The sequence below is a fragment of the Sturnira hondurensis genome, unplaced genomic scaffold (genome assembly GCF_014824575.4).
Source record: "Sturnira hondurensis isolate 20B ecotype Veracruz unplaced genomic scaffold, ASM1482457v3 Scaffold0014071, whole genome shotgun sequence".
In the NCBI taxonomy this organism is placed as follows: domain Eukaryota; kingdom Metazoa; phylum Chordata; class Mammalia; order Chiroptera; family Phyllostomidae; genus Sturnira; species Sturnira hondurensis.
Window position 1 is genome coordinate 90,666 of NW_028086702.1, and position 11,982 is coordinate 102,647.

At 39.1% G+C, this 11,982-nt stretch overlaps 1 pseudogene; it reads right to left on the reverse strand.

The window, feature by feature from the left end:
- Window positions 1–8,644: 8,644 nt before the first annotated feature.
- Window positions 8,645–9,275, reverse strand: LOC118998369 (60S ribosomal protein L7a-like; annotated as a pseudogene).
- Window positions 9,276–11,982: the final 2,707 nt, after the last annotated feature.

Below are 11,982 nucleotides of genomic sequence, written 5' to 3' on the forward strand. Positions count from 1 at the left end.
TCTATAATGTTTACCTTCTTCCCAAACAGAAAGCTGGCAGTCTAGTAGTAAAGACAAACGAGTGAAAAAGTAACTATGATATAATGGGACAAGAGTTATAAAACTAGTATTTGGAAATGCTACTGGAACATGAGAAAAAGTTACTACCCTGAGCTGAGAAAGTAGCAGGGGAAATTTTGCATGCAAAGCCACGATCACAAAAGACCATGGTGTGTTTGGTTAACTCTGAGCAGTTCATGTCATTGGAGTGTAAAGGGCTCAGGGAAAAAGCAGAGAGTGGCAGGGGACTAGGCTAGAAAGTTATGCAGGTACCAAAAGAGGACTTTGAATTTTATCCAGTTAGATGTAAAGGAGTCATTAGAGCATTCTAAGCAGGGAAGCTCTGTGATCATATTTGCATTTTAGAAAGAGCACTTTGGCAGCCACAATGTGAAGGGTGGATTGGAGAGGGATAAGACTGGGAAATGGGCAATGAGGGAGAGGGAGGAGTCATTCTAGCCAGTGGGATGATGATAATGTTGATCAAGACTGGGAATAGAAGAGAGAAACAGGATTGGATAGGAAGATGTTGAGATCAATTTTGAACATTCTAGGCTTGTGATTTCTATTGGTCAGACATTGATGTGGAAATGTAAATACTAGCTGGGTTGGGGAGAAGGAAATCTGAGAACAAAAGCAATATCTGCTTTAGTGAACTCTCTTAAAAAATTCTAAACTATTTAATTTTGGGAATTTGAGCCAGTTATGTAACCACATCACACCAATCTAGTTTCTCACATAGTGTTTTTCTCTTGCCTTTGTGGCAAAAAGGCTATTGCTCTTTGGAATCTCCTTCCCAGATACCTGCCATCTCTTAACAACAGAGTAGAAGGGGGGATGACCACTATTAACAAGTAATAAACGATATACAACAGCAGATCTGTGGAAAATACAAAAAAAATGAAACCGTCTCCTCTCAGCCCCTTTTCTTACCAAATTTCATTTTTAAAACTAACCTTAAAAAATAAGATGCTTGAAGACAACAACTTGAAAACCATTTAAAATTCACCTCAAATAAATTTTCAAGATTCAGTAGTAAAATATAATAACATTAAATCTGGAAAGGAAAGTAGAGAGCATTTAGTGAAAACAACCTGCATTGCATCTGACTCCAGGTCCAGTGCTCTTTCTACTCTGAGCTGCTGCTTACCAGGAGGTACCATCTTTTAATAAATCAATGAATGATATCCCAAACATTTTGAAACATATGTCAAATTTGAGTTATAATAGTTAACATTTCACAGGAATTCAACTATTGGTGCTATACTTTATATATAATGATATATTGTCCTGTTAAATACATTAACTATTAAACAGACAAGGAATTATGAATCTTTTGGCATACAGTATTTCTCATTCAATGGAATCCATCATTTCCACAGTTTCAAAGAAGTATTGAAAAGTACTAGGATAGTTTGGGTTGTCAATTGGGACATGAACAAATACCTTTATTTTATAGAACTGGATATTATAATATGATAACTAAAATTGAATTCTAACAGTTCAATAACTTCTGGTGGATTAAATAGTCCCTCATACAGTGCTGTACCAGTATTTGATTTGTATACAATTTGTTGCAATGCACTTGGTTTTACTTGATTTTTAATGAGAAATACTACTTCAAACTGCCCTTGTGGTTTTGTCCATGCTTAAACTTATTACTTTTTACCCCTCACCCTTCTGAAATCATTATCCTAAATTAGTCTTTCTTAGGCATTTATTTTCTGAAAATCTCATGAAAAAAACATTAGTATTGTCTTGGTGACTTGTTGACAACAATAAATGGATATAAAAAAGAAGTGTATGATTTTCTCTTTCTAGACTGTACCATGCTGATTTTCCCACAGGAATATTGAGAAGCTATGTGAGTGGAAAGCTTGACAACTGACAGCCTATTAATTTCAGACTTTTTCTCATCCCCCCCAGACCTTTTTTCAGCTCTTGGGGTTTAGCCACAAGAGAATGAAACTAAATGTTGTTTCATTCTGAGCATTATTCCTTTTACAGTCTCAATGCTCTGGGTTTTCAAAAGACCACTTTGGCAGAGTAAACTTCCTTTCTTCATCAAGGTTCAGTCCAGGTATAGGTCATTCTATGCATTTTCATAGGAGAGGAATACTAAGAGAAAGTTTAAAGTGGTGGGAAGAAAACAAAATCCAAAAGAAACTTCAATTGTTTGATGAAAGATTGACTAAGTGACTTCAGTGCACATCTGGCCACAAACTGTCTTACAAAGCAAATCTCTAGTGGTAACTGCAATTAATGACAGAAATACTTCCAAACCCTTGTTTTACTCAGAGACAAGGATGCAGTAGGGATGCCTTCTTTCCTTGGAAGCTGCCCTGGCCTCCTCCTAAGGTCTCCTAGGCTGATATGGTTTCATTGGGGGGAGGTCCATGATGTTAAATATATTTTCCCCCATCTAGGTTTTTTGTTAGAATCATTTTCCTTACTGACTTCCTCTTAAAATATTCAAATATGATGAAGTAATCTAACCAAATCATATAGAAATGTGATTTACTTTATGACTTTATCCAGGCAGAAAATAGAGGGGGGTGTGTGTGTGTGTGTGTGTGTGTGTGTGTTGAGAAGTGGGGGAGAAATAGGATGGATGAAGGCAAATGGCAAGGAAAAAGGAGTTGAAAGGCTGAATAGTCCTGCCTATTTCACAAAGTTCTTTAGTTTCAGGGTAAGAGGGAAGAAAAGCTGACAGAGGGATCCAAACAGTTTAAGAAGAATGTGACAGGCTCTCAATCTAGCAGCTTAATTTTCAAGATGTGCTTCCTTGCAGACTCCTGCATGGGCAGAGCATCAGTCAGGGTTCCAACAAAAAATAGTATTGGGTTGGCCAAAAATTTCATTTGTTTTCTTCTGTAAGATGGCTCTAGTAGTGCTCAGTTGTCTTTAACTTCATTTGAAACAATTTTGTTAGATTGTATTGTGACAGCTGTCCTATCAGCATGCACTTAAAAAGTTATCAAAATTGGTGAATTTTTGAGTACCCGTTTTAATATTGAAGATGAAAGAAAATATGCAACATTTTTGGCATATTATGCTTTATTATTTCACAAAAGGGAAAAATGCAACTGAAATGCAAAAAAGAGATTTGTGCAGTGTATGAAGAAGGTGCCATGACCAATCAAACATATCAAAAGTGGTTTGCAAAGTTTCCTGCTGGAGATTTCTAGCTGGAGGAAGCGCCACGGTCTGGTAGACAAGTTGAAGTTGATAGTGATCAAATTGAGACATTAATTGAGAACAATCAACATTATAGTACCTGGGAGATGGTCAACACACTCAAAATATCCAAGTCAATAAAGTTGTTGGTGAAAATGAAAAGTGTGTCTTTTATTTTATGGAAAAAACTAAATGGACTTTTTGGCCAACCCAATACACTTGATGAAATGGAAAAATTAAAAGAGGGATTATTTACAAACAGGTTACATATAAATGTATAGATGTAGGGAACCACAAAGAATAGCACAATAACCCAAGCTAGTGTAAGCTCAACTCTTGCCTTCCCTAGACCCTCAGGGACAGGGATACGAAGTGGTTCCCAGAGCCTGAAAAGACTGAGTTTAGTACAGTTGACTACCTTGAGAGAAGTGGTGACCTTGTGGAAGGACTAAACTAATCCAAGGAGATCTTGCAGTGAGGGAAATATGAGAATAAACCCCTTGGTTTAATTTTTCTCCTTCCCACTGATCTCCTGATGGTAAATTCACCAAACCCAACCAAAAGCCAGAGGAAAGGAAGATCACTGATGTCCATATAGGTCAACCACCCAAGGAAGAAAGTGGAGTGAAGGGTAGAGAGTGCATTTGGAGGGGCAAACAGGTGATATCTAAAACAGCCACCCAGTGGTGGTTCCATGGGCAGACTTCTTGGAGCCTGGTACATTGCCAGACACATCTGCTGAACCAACTCCAGTGATTGGGCAATTTTATCTTCATGCATACTCTGCTCTCTGGATATGGGGTCAGTGGCATTAGGCTTTACCATTGTAAAAACTCTTTTCTCTAATCTTTAATATTCATTCCCTCAATCCTCCTTCATTCTTTCTTAATCTTGTATCCTTGGGTATACTATTTAGAACTCTTGTTTGCAAGTGATAAATAAATTGAAAAAACTCGACTTAAAGATAAAAGGACATTTACTGAATTACATAACTGAAAAGTCCAAGTGTACTTTGGCTTCAGGCATAGCGAGGTCCAGAAACTCAAAGATGTCATCAGGAACCAATCTCTTTCTGTCTCTCAATTCTGCTCTCCATTATGTTGGCTTCGTTCTCAGGCTCCATAAGTCAAGACAGACTTCACACAAAGGCAATCATTGCCAGACCTAGCTCCTTAAAGGCTAATGTCCACTTGAAAAGATAGCTTCTCTTCCCTAACAGTTCAAATAAAAATTCTGACCCTCTCAGTGACTTTCATTGGATTCTGTGCCCATCCCTGAACCAATCTCTATGGCCACAGGGAGAAACTTTTCTAATTGGCCAGGCTTGAGGTGATATCACTACCACTCAACCTGCCTGGACTGACAGTCAGGGAGAGATGATCCTCCTGAGGAAAACTGAAGTGATATTACCAAAAAGGGTGAAGGGATGTGAAGTAGGAAATATAATAGATGCCTACTACATTTTTGTCAAATAGTGTTCTGTCAAATCCTACACTTACTTATGGTTGTATCAGAACTTTTAGACTAAAATCTTTTCACGGTTTTAACATTAAGATGTCCAAAGAAGAGTTCTTTCACTCCACCCTAGTATTTTGTCAACTATTTTTTCTTGGAAGAAAAGGGAGGTGGAAAGACAGAAGAAGAAGCCACCTTAATTTACTCTGCATTGTTTTTACCAGAGAAAATTCTACAATTTAATTCGGTATTAGAAGTCTGGCTTATATAAAACATTTTCTTTCCAGAACAGAACAATACAGCCATCACAAAACAGTTCACTTGAATCAGGAAAGTATTTGATTACATCAGGAACAAACGTGTTCATAGATAAGAAGCAGGATGAGGATAACATCCTTTCCCACTCCCCTAATCCTCTAGCTGATGATATGTACACAGGAAACCCCAAGGAATGCACTAAAACAGCATTAGAGCTAAAAATAAGGTCATAAGATAAAAGACCAGGATACAAAAATCAGCTGTCTTTCCATATACAGGCAGTGAACAATTCCAAAGTTAAAATAACAAAACAATTACATTTACAATAGCATAAAATAATAAAATGCTTAGAAAAAGATTAACAAAAAATGCAAGACTTGTGCAAAAAAAAAAACCCTACATAGTAGTTTTGAAGTAAATTAAAGAACAAAATAAATGGAAAGACATCTGTGCTCATTGATTAGAACAGCAGTCTCCAACCTTTTTGGCAGCAGGCGCCAATTTCATGGAAGACAATTTTTTCCATGGATTGGGGGTGGGGGATGGTTCTTGGATGTTTCACGTGCATTACATTCAAGTTCACACCCTGCTGTGAGGCCTGGTTCCTAATAGGTCCAGACCAGTACTGGTCAGTGGCCTGGAGGTTGGGGAATGCCTGGATTGGAAGATTAATGTTGCTAACATGTCAATACTCCCAAAATTGAATTACAACTTCAACACAATCCTTTCAAAATTCCAACTTCCACCCTGGATGGTATAGTTCAGTGGACTGAGTGCCAGTGAGTCGCCGGTTAGATTCCCAGTCAGGGCACATGCCTGGGTTGCAGGCCAGGTCCCCAATAGGGGGCACATGAGAGGTAACCACATATTGATGGTTCTATTCCTCTCTATCTCCCTATCTTCCTGTCCCGCTAAAATAAATAAATAAAATTTAAAAAAAAATCCAACTTTCTCTTTTATTCAGAAACTGACAAGGTAATAGAAATGTAAGGAACCAAAAAAAAGCCAAAATAAACTTAAAAAACAAGAACAAATCTAGAAGGCTCATACGTCAATTTCAAAATTTACCACAAAGCTAGAGTAATTAAAACAGTGTGGAGCTGTCATAAGGATAGATAAATAGATCAATGGAATGAAACTGAGAGTCTAGAAATAAACCCATAAGCCCAAGGCCAGTTGATTTTTGAAAATGAAGCTACATCCATTCAATAATCAAAGAATATTCTCCTCAACAAATAGTGCTGTAACAATCCACATGCCAAAAAAAAAAATTTGGACACAAATCTCATACTAGATACAAAAATTAACCTCAAATGAATAAAAATCTAAATGTAAGAGCTGAAACTTCTGGTCAAGATGACAGAATAGGGCCCTGGCTGGTGTAGCTCAGTGGATTGAGCACGGGCCTGTGAAGCAAAGGGTCACTGGTTCGATTCCCAGTCAGGGCACATGCCTGGGTTGCAGGTCAGGTCCCCAGTAGGGGACACATGAGAGGAAACCACACATTGATGTTTCTCTCCCACTCTTCTTCCCTTCCCCTCTCTGTAAAAATAAATAAATAAATAATATATTTTTTAAAAAGATGGCAGAATAGGTAAAAACATCAGGCCTCCTCACACATCCACATCAAAATTACAACTAATTTATAGAATAATCATCATTCAAAACTGTCAGAACTCAAGGTGAATAGAAATCTGACAGCTATGGAATTAAAGAAACCACATCCATCCAGATTGGTAGGAGGGATGGAGAGGCAGAATAGGCTAAAGCCATAATCACTCATGGTGTATAAAAATTCACAAGGGGTACCTCAGGAATAAGGAATCCCAGTCCCACACCAGGCCTCCCAGCCCAGGGTTCAGTGCCAGAAAGATAAGTCACCATAACTTCTAGCTGCAAAAACCAGCAGGGATTGAGTCGGTGCAAGAAGCTTCTGGAGTCCCAACCTGTTCCTCTTAAAGAACCCACACACAAGCTTATTCAGACTCACTCCCTCTGATCTCAAGCACTGAGGGAGCAGATTGAAAGGCACTAGTAGGATATTGTGAGGAACTGAAGTGTCTGGTATCATAGTGAGAACTTAGGGACAGCTCACTCCCAGACAGGCAGGCAGAGTCACAGAGTAGGCTGGTGAATGCCATATCTGAGACTCCATCAGCCTGGCTAACACTTCTTGCCCTGCCCTGGAGATCCTCGGAAGCTCCATCCCACCCAACTTACAGATGTTCACAGTAGCTTTTCCATATGAATGGCTGGTCTTGATTCATGCTTCACAACTTCCTAAATCCTTTCAAACAAGCAACAGCTAGCCTCGGTGAGTTCCCAGCCCACATAACATTGATAAGTGGTCCTGGGCATGGCACTAGCAGCAACCAGCCTAGAGTCACACCTTGGCTTTGCCTGGGAATCTCCAAGTACATCTCAAGTAGCAGACATCTCAGATCGCTTTATAGCCTAGGCAGCATGGCCCTGGGGCAAAACACAGATGAGGGCTGACCTTGGTTTGCACCACCTGGGAAACTCCAGGGCCTGTGTTACCAGTGGACTGCTACAGACCACACCAGAGCACTGTCACTGTGACCCTGTCTAGATGATCCTCCACAGAGGGTGGAGGTTGCTGGTCAGTAGTCGCAGCCAATCCTTACAGCAGACCGACCTGGGTAAATCCCTCTCCTTGACCTGCCAACAGTAATCGAGGTTCAACTACAAGACGAGGGTGTACTCAGCCCACAAAAGGGCACAGCTTGAGTACCCATCATGGGTGATGGGGAGACTGTGCCACTGGACCCTACAGGGCACCTACTACATTAGGCCACACTACCAAAATACAGAGTCATAGCATCCCTACCTAATAATAAAAACAAACACAGTGAGGCTGCCAAAATGAGGAGACAAAAATGAAAGGACAGATCAAAACTCCAGAGAAAGAACTAAACAAAGGGGAGATAAGCAATCTATCAGATGCAGAGTTCAAAACATTCATTATAAGGATGCTCAAGGAACTTAGTGAGAACCTCAGCAGCATAAAAAGGATCCAGTCAGAAGTGAAGGATTCACTAATTGAAATAAAGACCCATTTACAGGAAAACAACAGCAGAGTGGATGAAGCTGAGAATGTAATCAATGACTTGGAACATAAGGAAGCAAAAAACAACCAATCAGAGCAACAAGAAGAAAGCAAAAATTTTTTAAAAACCCAAGGATAGTATGAGCAGCTTCTGGGATAAGAAATAACTAAAGGAGTTCATCATCACTAAACAACTATTATATGAAATTTTAAGGGGCCTATTTAAGAAAAATAAGATCAAAACTATGAACAATAAAATGGCAGTAAAATTTCAGATATCTCATGTAGCAATATTTTTGCTGATGTATCTCCTAGGGTAAGAAAATAAAGGGAAAAATAAACAAATGGGATTACATCAAATTAAAAAGCTTCTGCACAGCTAAAGAAACCATCAGCAAAACGGAAAGGGAACTGACTGTGTGGGATAACATATTGCCAATGATATATTGAACAAGGGTTTAATCTTCAAAATATATAAAGAATTCATATGACTCAATAACAGGAAGACAAATAATCCTATTACAAAACAGGCGATGAACCAAAAAAGACACTTCTCCAAAGAGGACATACAGAAAGCCCATAGGCATATGAAAAAATGCTCAACATCTCTAGCAGTAAGAGAGATGCAAATTAAAACCACAATGAGTTTTACGCCCATCTTCTGCACAGGGCCGGCAGTGAGATAACCAGATCAATGGGATCCATATTGTGTGCAACCACTACCAGCTTCTTGTTCTCCACCAGGGTGGTGACAGTGTTAACTCCTGCTCAAAGGTCAGGTGGCCTCTTGGTGGGACATCCCCTTTGCCAGCATCTTCTTCTCTGCCCTGGGCCAGCAATCTTTGCTTCTTCTCTTGCTTTGTCTCTGGTCAGTACTTGTGGGCCAGCTTGAGCAGCTGCATAGTTGTTTGGTACTCAAGGCCTGGGTGAACTGGTTAATGGCAGGAGGCACTTTCAGAAACTTATAGAGAATAGCCCATTGATTCTGCAGTTGAATGTAGCAAAGCCATTTGACAAAGTGGGTGAGGTCCCTTTTGGGTTCCATGTCTTGTCTGATGACAAAATTCTTAGGCCTTTTCCCAAAAAGGGGATTCACCACCTTCTTGGCCTCCTGCTTCTTCATGACAGCAGGGGCAGAGCCACCTCCCCCCCCCCCCTTAGCTTTCTTTCCCTTCAGCATCTTGGATGGTGGGAAGAGAGAGCTGGTACATGATTTTTAGTAACTAAATAGTATTATGTTCTATTCAGAGTATGGATGCATCAAAGTTTATTTAGTCAATTTCAAATTGTGCATTAAATTTGTTACCTATTTTTTGCCCTGGCTGGTGTAGCTCAGTGGATTAAGCGCGGGCCTGTGAACCAGAGGATCGCGGTTTGATTCCCAGTCAGGGCACATGCCTGGGTTGCAGGCTGGTTCCCTGCAGGCCAACTCCCAGCAGGGGACGCACAAAAGGCAACCATACATTGATGTTTCTCTCCCTCTCCTTCCCCTCTAAAGATAAATAAATAAATAAAATCTTAAAAAAAATTGTTACCTATTTTTCATTGATATTACAAAGCATATAGCAATGAACATTCTTGTGCAAAAAATCTCTTTGCATACTTCTGATTATTTCTTTAAGATAGTTTTTATTATAGAAAAATAAACATAACATAAAATTTAATACCTTAACCATTTTAAATGTATAGTTCAGTAATGTTCAGTATATTCACATTGTTGTGAAACAAACCTTCAGATCTTGCAAATCTGAAACTTTATACCCATTAAACAACTCTACTTCCCCCATCTCCTTAGCCCCTGGCAAAACCATTCTACTTCTATTTCAATAAATTTAAATATCTCATAAGTGGAATCATACAGTATGTCTTGTCTTTTTGTGTCTGGCTTATTTCACTTAACATAAGGTCCTCAAAGTTCATCCATATTGTATCATGTGACAGGATTTCTTTCTTTTTAAGCTAAATAGTATTTGATTGTGTGTATATACCACACTTTGTTTATACATTCATTCACCAATAGATATTTGGGTTGCATCTACCTCTTGGATATTTTGAATGGTACTACTGTAAGCATGAGTGTACAAACCTCTTGGAGATTCTGCTTTCAATTCATCTGGATATATAATCAGAAGTGGGACTGCTGGATCACATGATTGTTCTATTTTTAATTTGTTGAAGAACCTCAGTACTTTATTCCATAGCAGTGGCACCATTTTATAATCCTCCTAACAGTGAACAAGGATTTCAATTTCTGCACAAGCTTGCAATCACTTGCTATTTTCTGTTTTTCTGTGATAGTAGCCATGCTAACTGGAGTGCATAGATAGCTTGTTGTAGGTTTGATTTGCATCTGATGATGATTAGTAATGTTGAACATCTTTTCACGTACCTGTTAGCCATTTAACACCATCTTTGGAAAAGTGTCTATTCAACCTTCACTCTCTCCTGTGCTCCCACATCTGGGCAAGCTAATAAGAAAGCCTGAGTACTTACTGCTTTGGTGCCAGCAGGAGTTTCAAATCACATAAGCCTGTCCATACACAGCAACTGCCACCCCAGCCCCAACCATAAACACAATTAAAATCCCAAGCCAGTTTCCTTTCTATGGTTTCTCAAACCACTTTTGGACCAACCTGGAAGGCCTGGCTGCTATCCCCAGAAAGTCCATTATGTAAGTAATAAATAGTTTCCATCCTCTTAGTGTGTATGTGGTATCATCAGACTTGACATGTGAACCAAATTTGGGGTGGGGGTTCACCCTGTTTCAGCATAATGGTCACAACAGATGTCTACCATGTTTCTCCTCATGGTCTCAAGGTAACTACTGCAGCTCTAAACAACACCTCCTCATACTAGCATTACAAGGATGAGGGCCTGTGGTGGAAGGTGTTCATTCACTTCATTGGTCCTCTAACTCTTACAAAGGGAAATCCTTCCTGGTAGCCCCCAGAAAATGCTCTGATATGTCTTATTGACCAGCACCAGTTTATATGCCCACCCCTAAACCAATAATTGACAAAGGAAAACAAGATTGGCTGAGACCAATCATGAGACACTTCCCAGAGCTGACACATCACTGTATAAGCAATGTTAGAGGTTCTGTTAGTAAGGAAGAAAGTAGGATTTGCTGTTAGCTATTAATCAACTCACATCTGCCACAGGAATGTAAATACAGCCCCTTTTCAGATATTTTATGTAGAATTTTTGCAGAAGGGTCAGTATATTGTATACTATATTATTTTATACACTGTTTTTTTCTCATTGGCTATTAAAATTGTACTGGCTTCACAAAATGAACTGAAGAACTGTCCATCTTTTCCTGTGGTGTGGAATATACACTTTTAACTAACAATACACATGTTTAACTTTTTGCAATGTACATTTAAAAGTTATTATAATTCTTAGTGTATAGTGCAAGAACATCACAATAAAAAATTGCTCTTGGATTTTAACCAAAAGTAACATAGAAATGTTAGCATAACCTCTTTGCAGATATATTTGTAAACAACATTCTTTTTGGTAATATCTTCTTCTCATTGACTATTATTTTTTTTTTAAATTTTATTTCTTTAGAGAGGGGAAGGGAGGAAGAAAGTGAGAGAGAAACATCAATGTGTGGTTGCCTCTCACGTGCCTGTTGTTGGGGACCTGGCCTACAACCCATGCATGTGCCCTGACTGGGAATCGAACCAGCGACCCTTTGGTTCACAGGCCAGAGCTCAATCCACTGAGCCACACCAGCCAGGGCTGAATATTATATTTTAATGGCTATACAAAATGAGCCGGGGAGCTTTTCATATTTTTGGCTGAAATGGCATATAGGTTAACAGGAATTAGCATGGAATAATTTTCATCCTTCAATAACTAACTACACTCTGTGCTTCTGTAAACTGTAGTGCCTCAGTCCTCAGTCCTCTGTTTTCTACTCATCTCTCTTCCAAGGGGATCATATTCAAGTTCCTGATTGTTAAACACCATCAATTCAC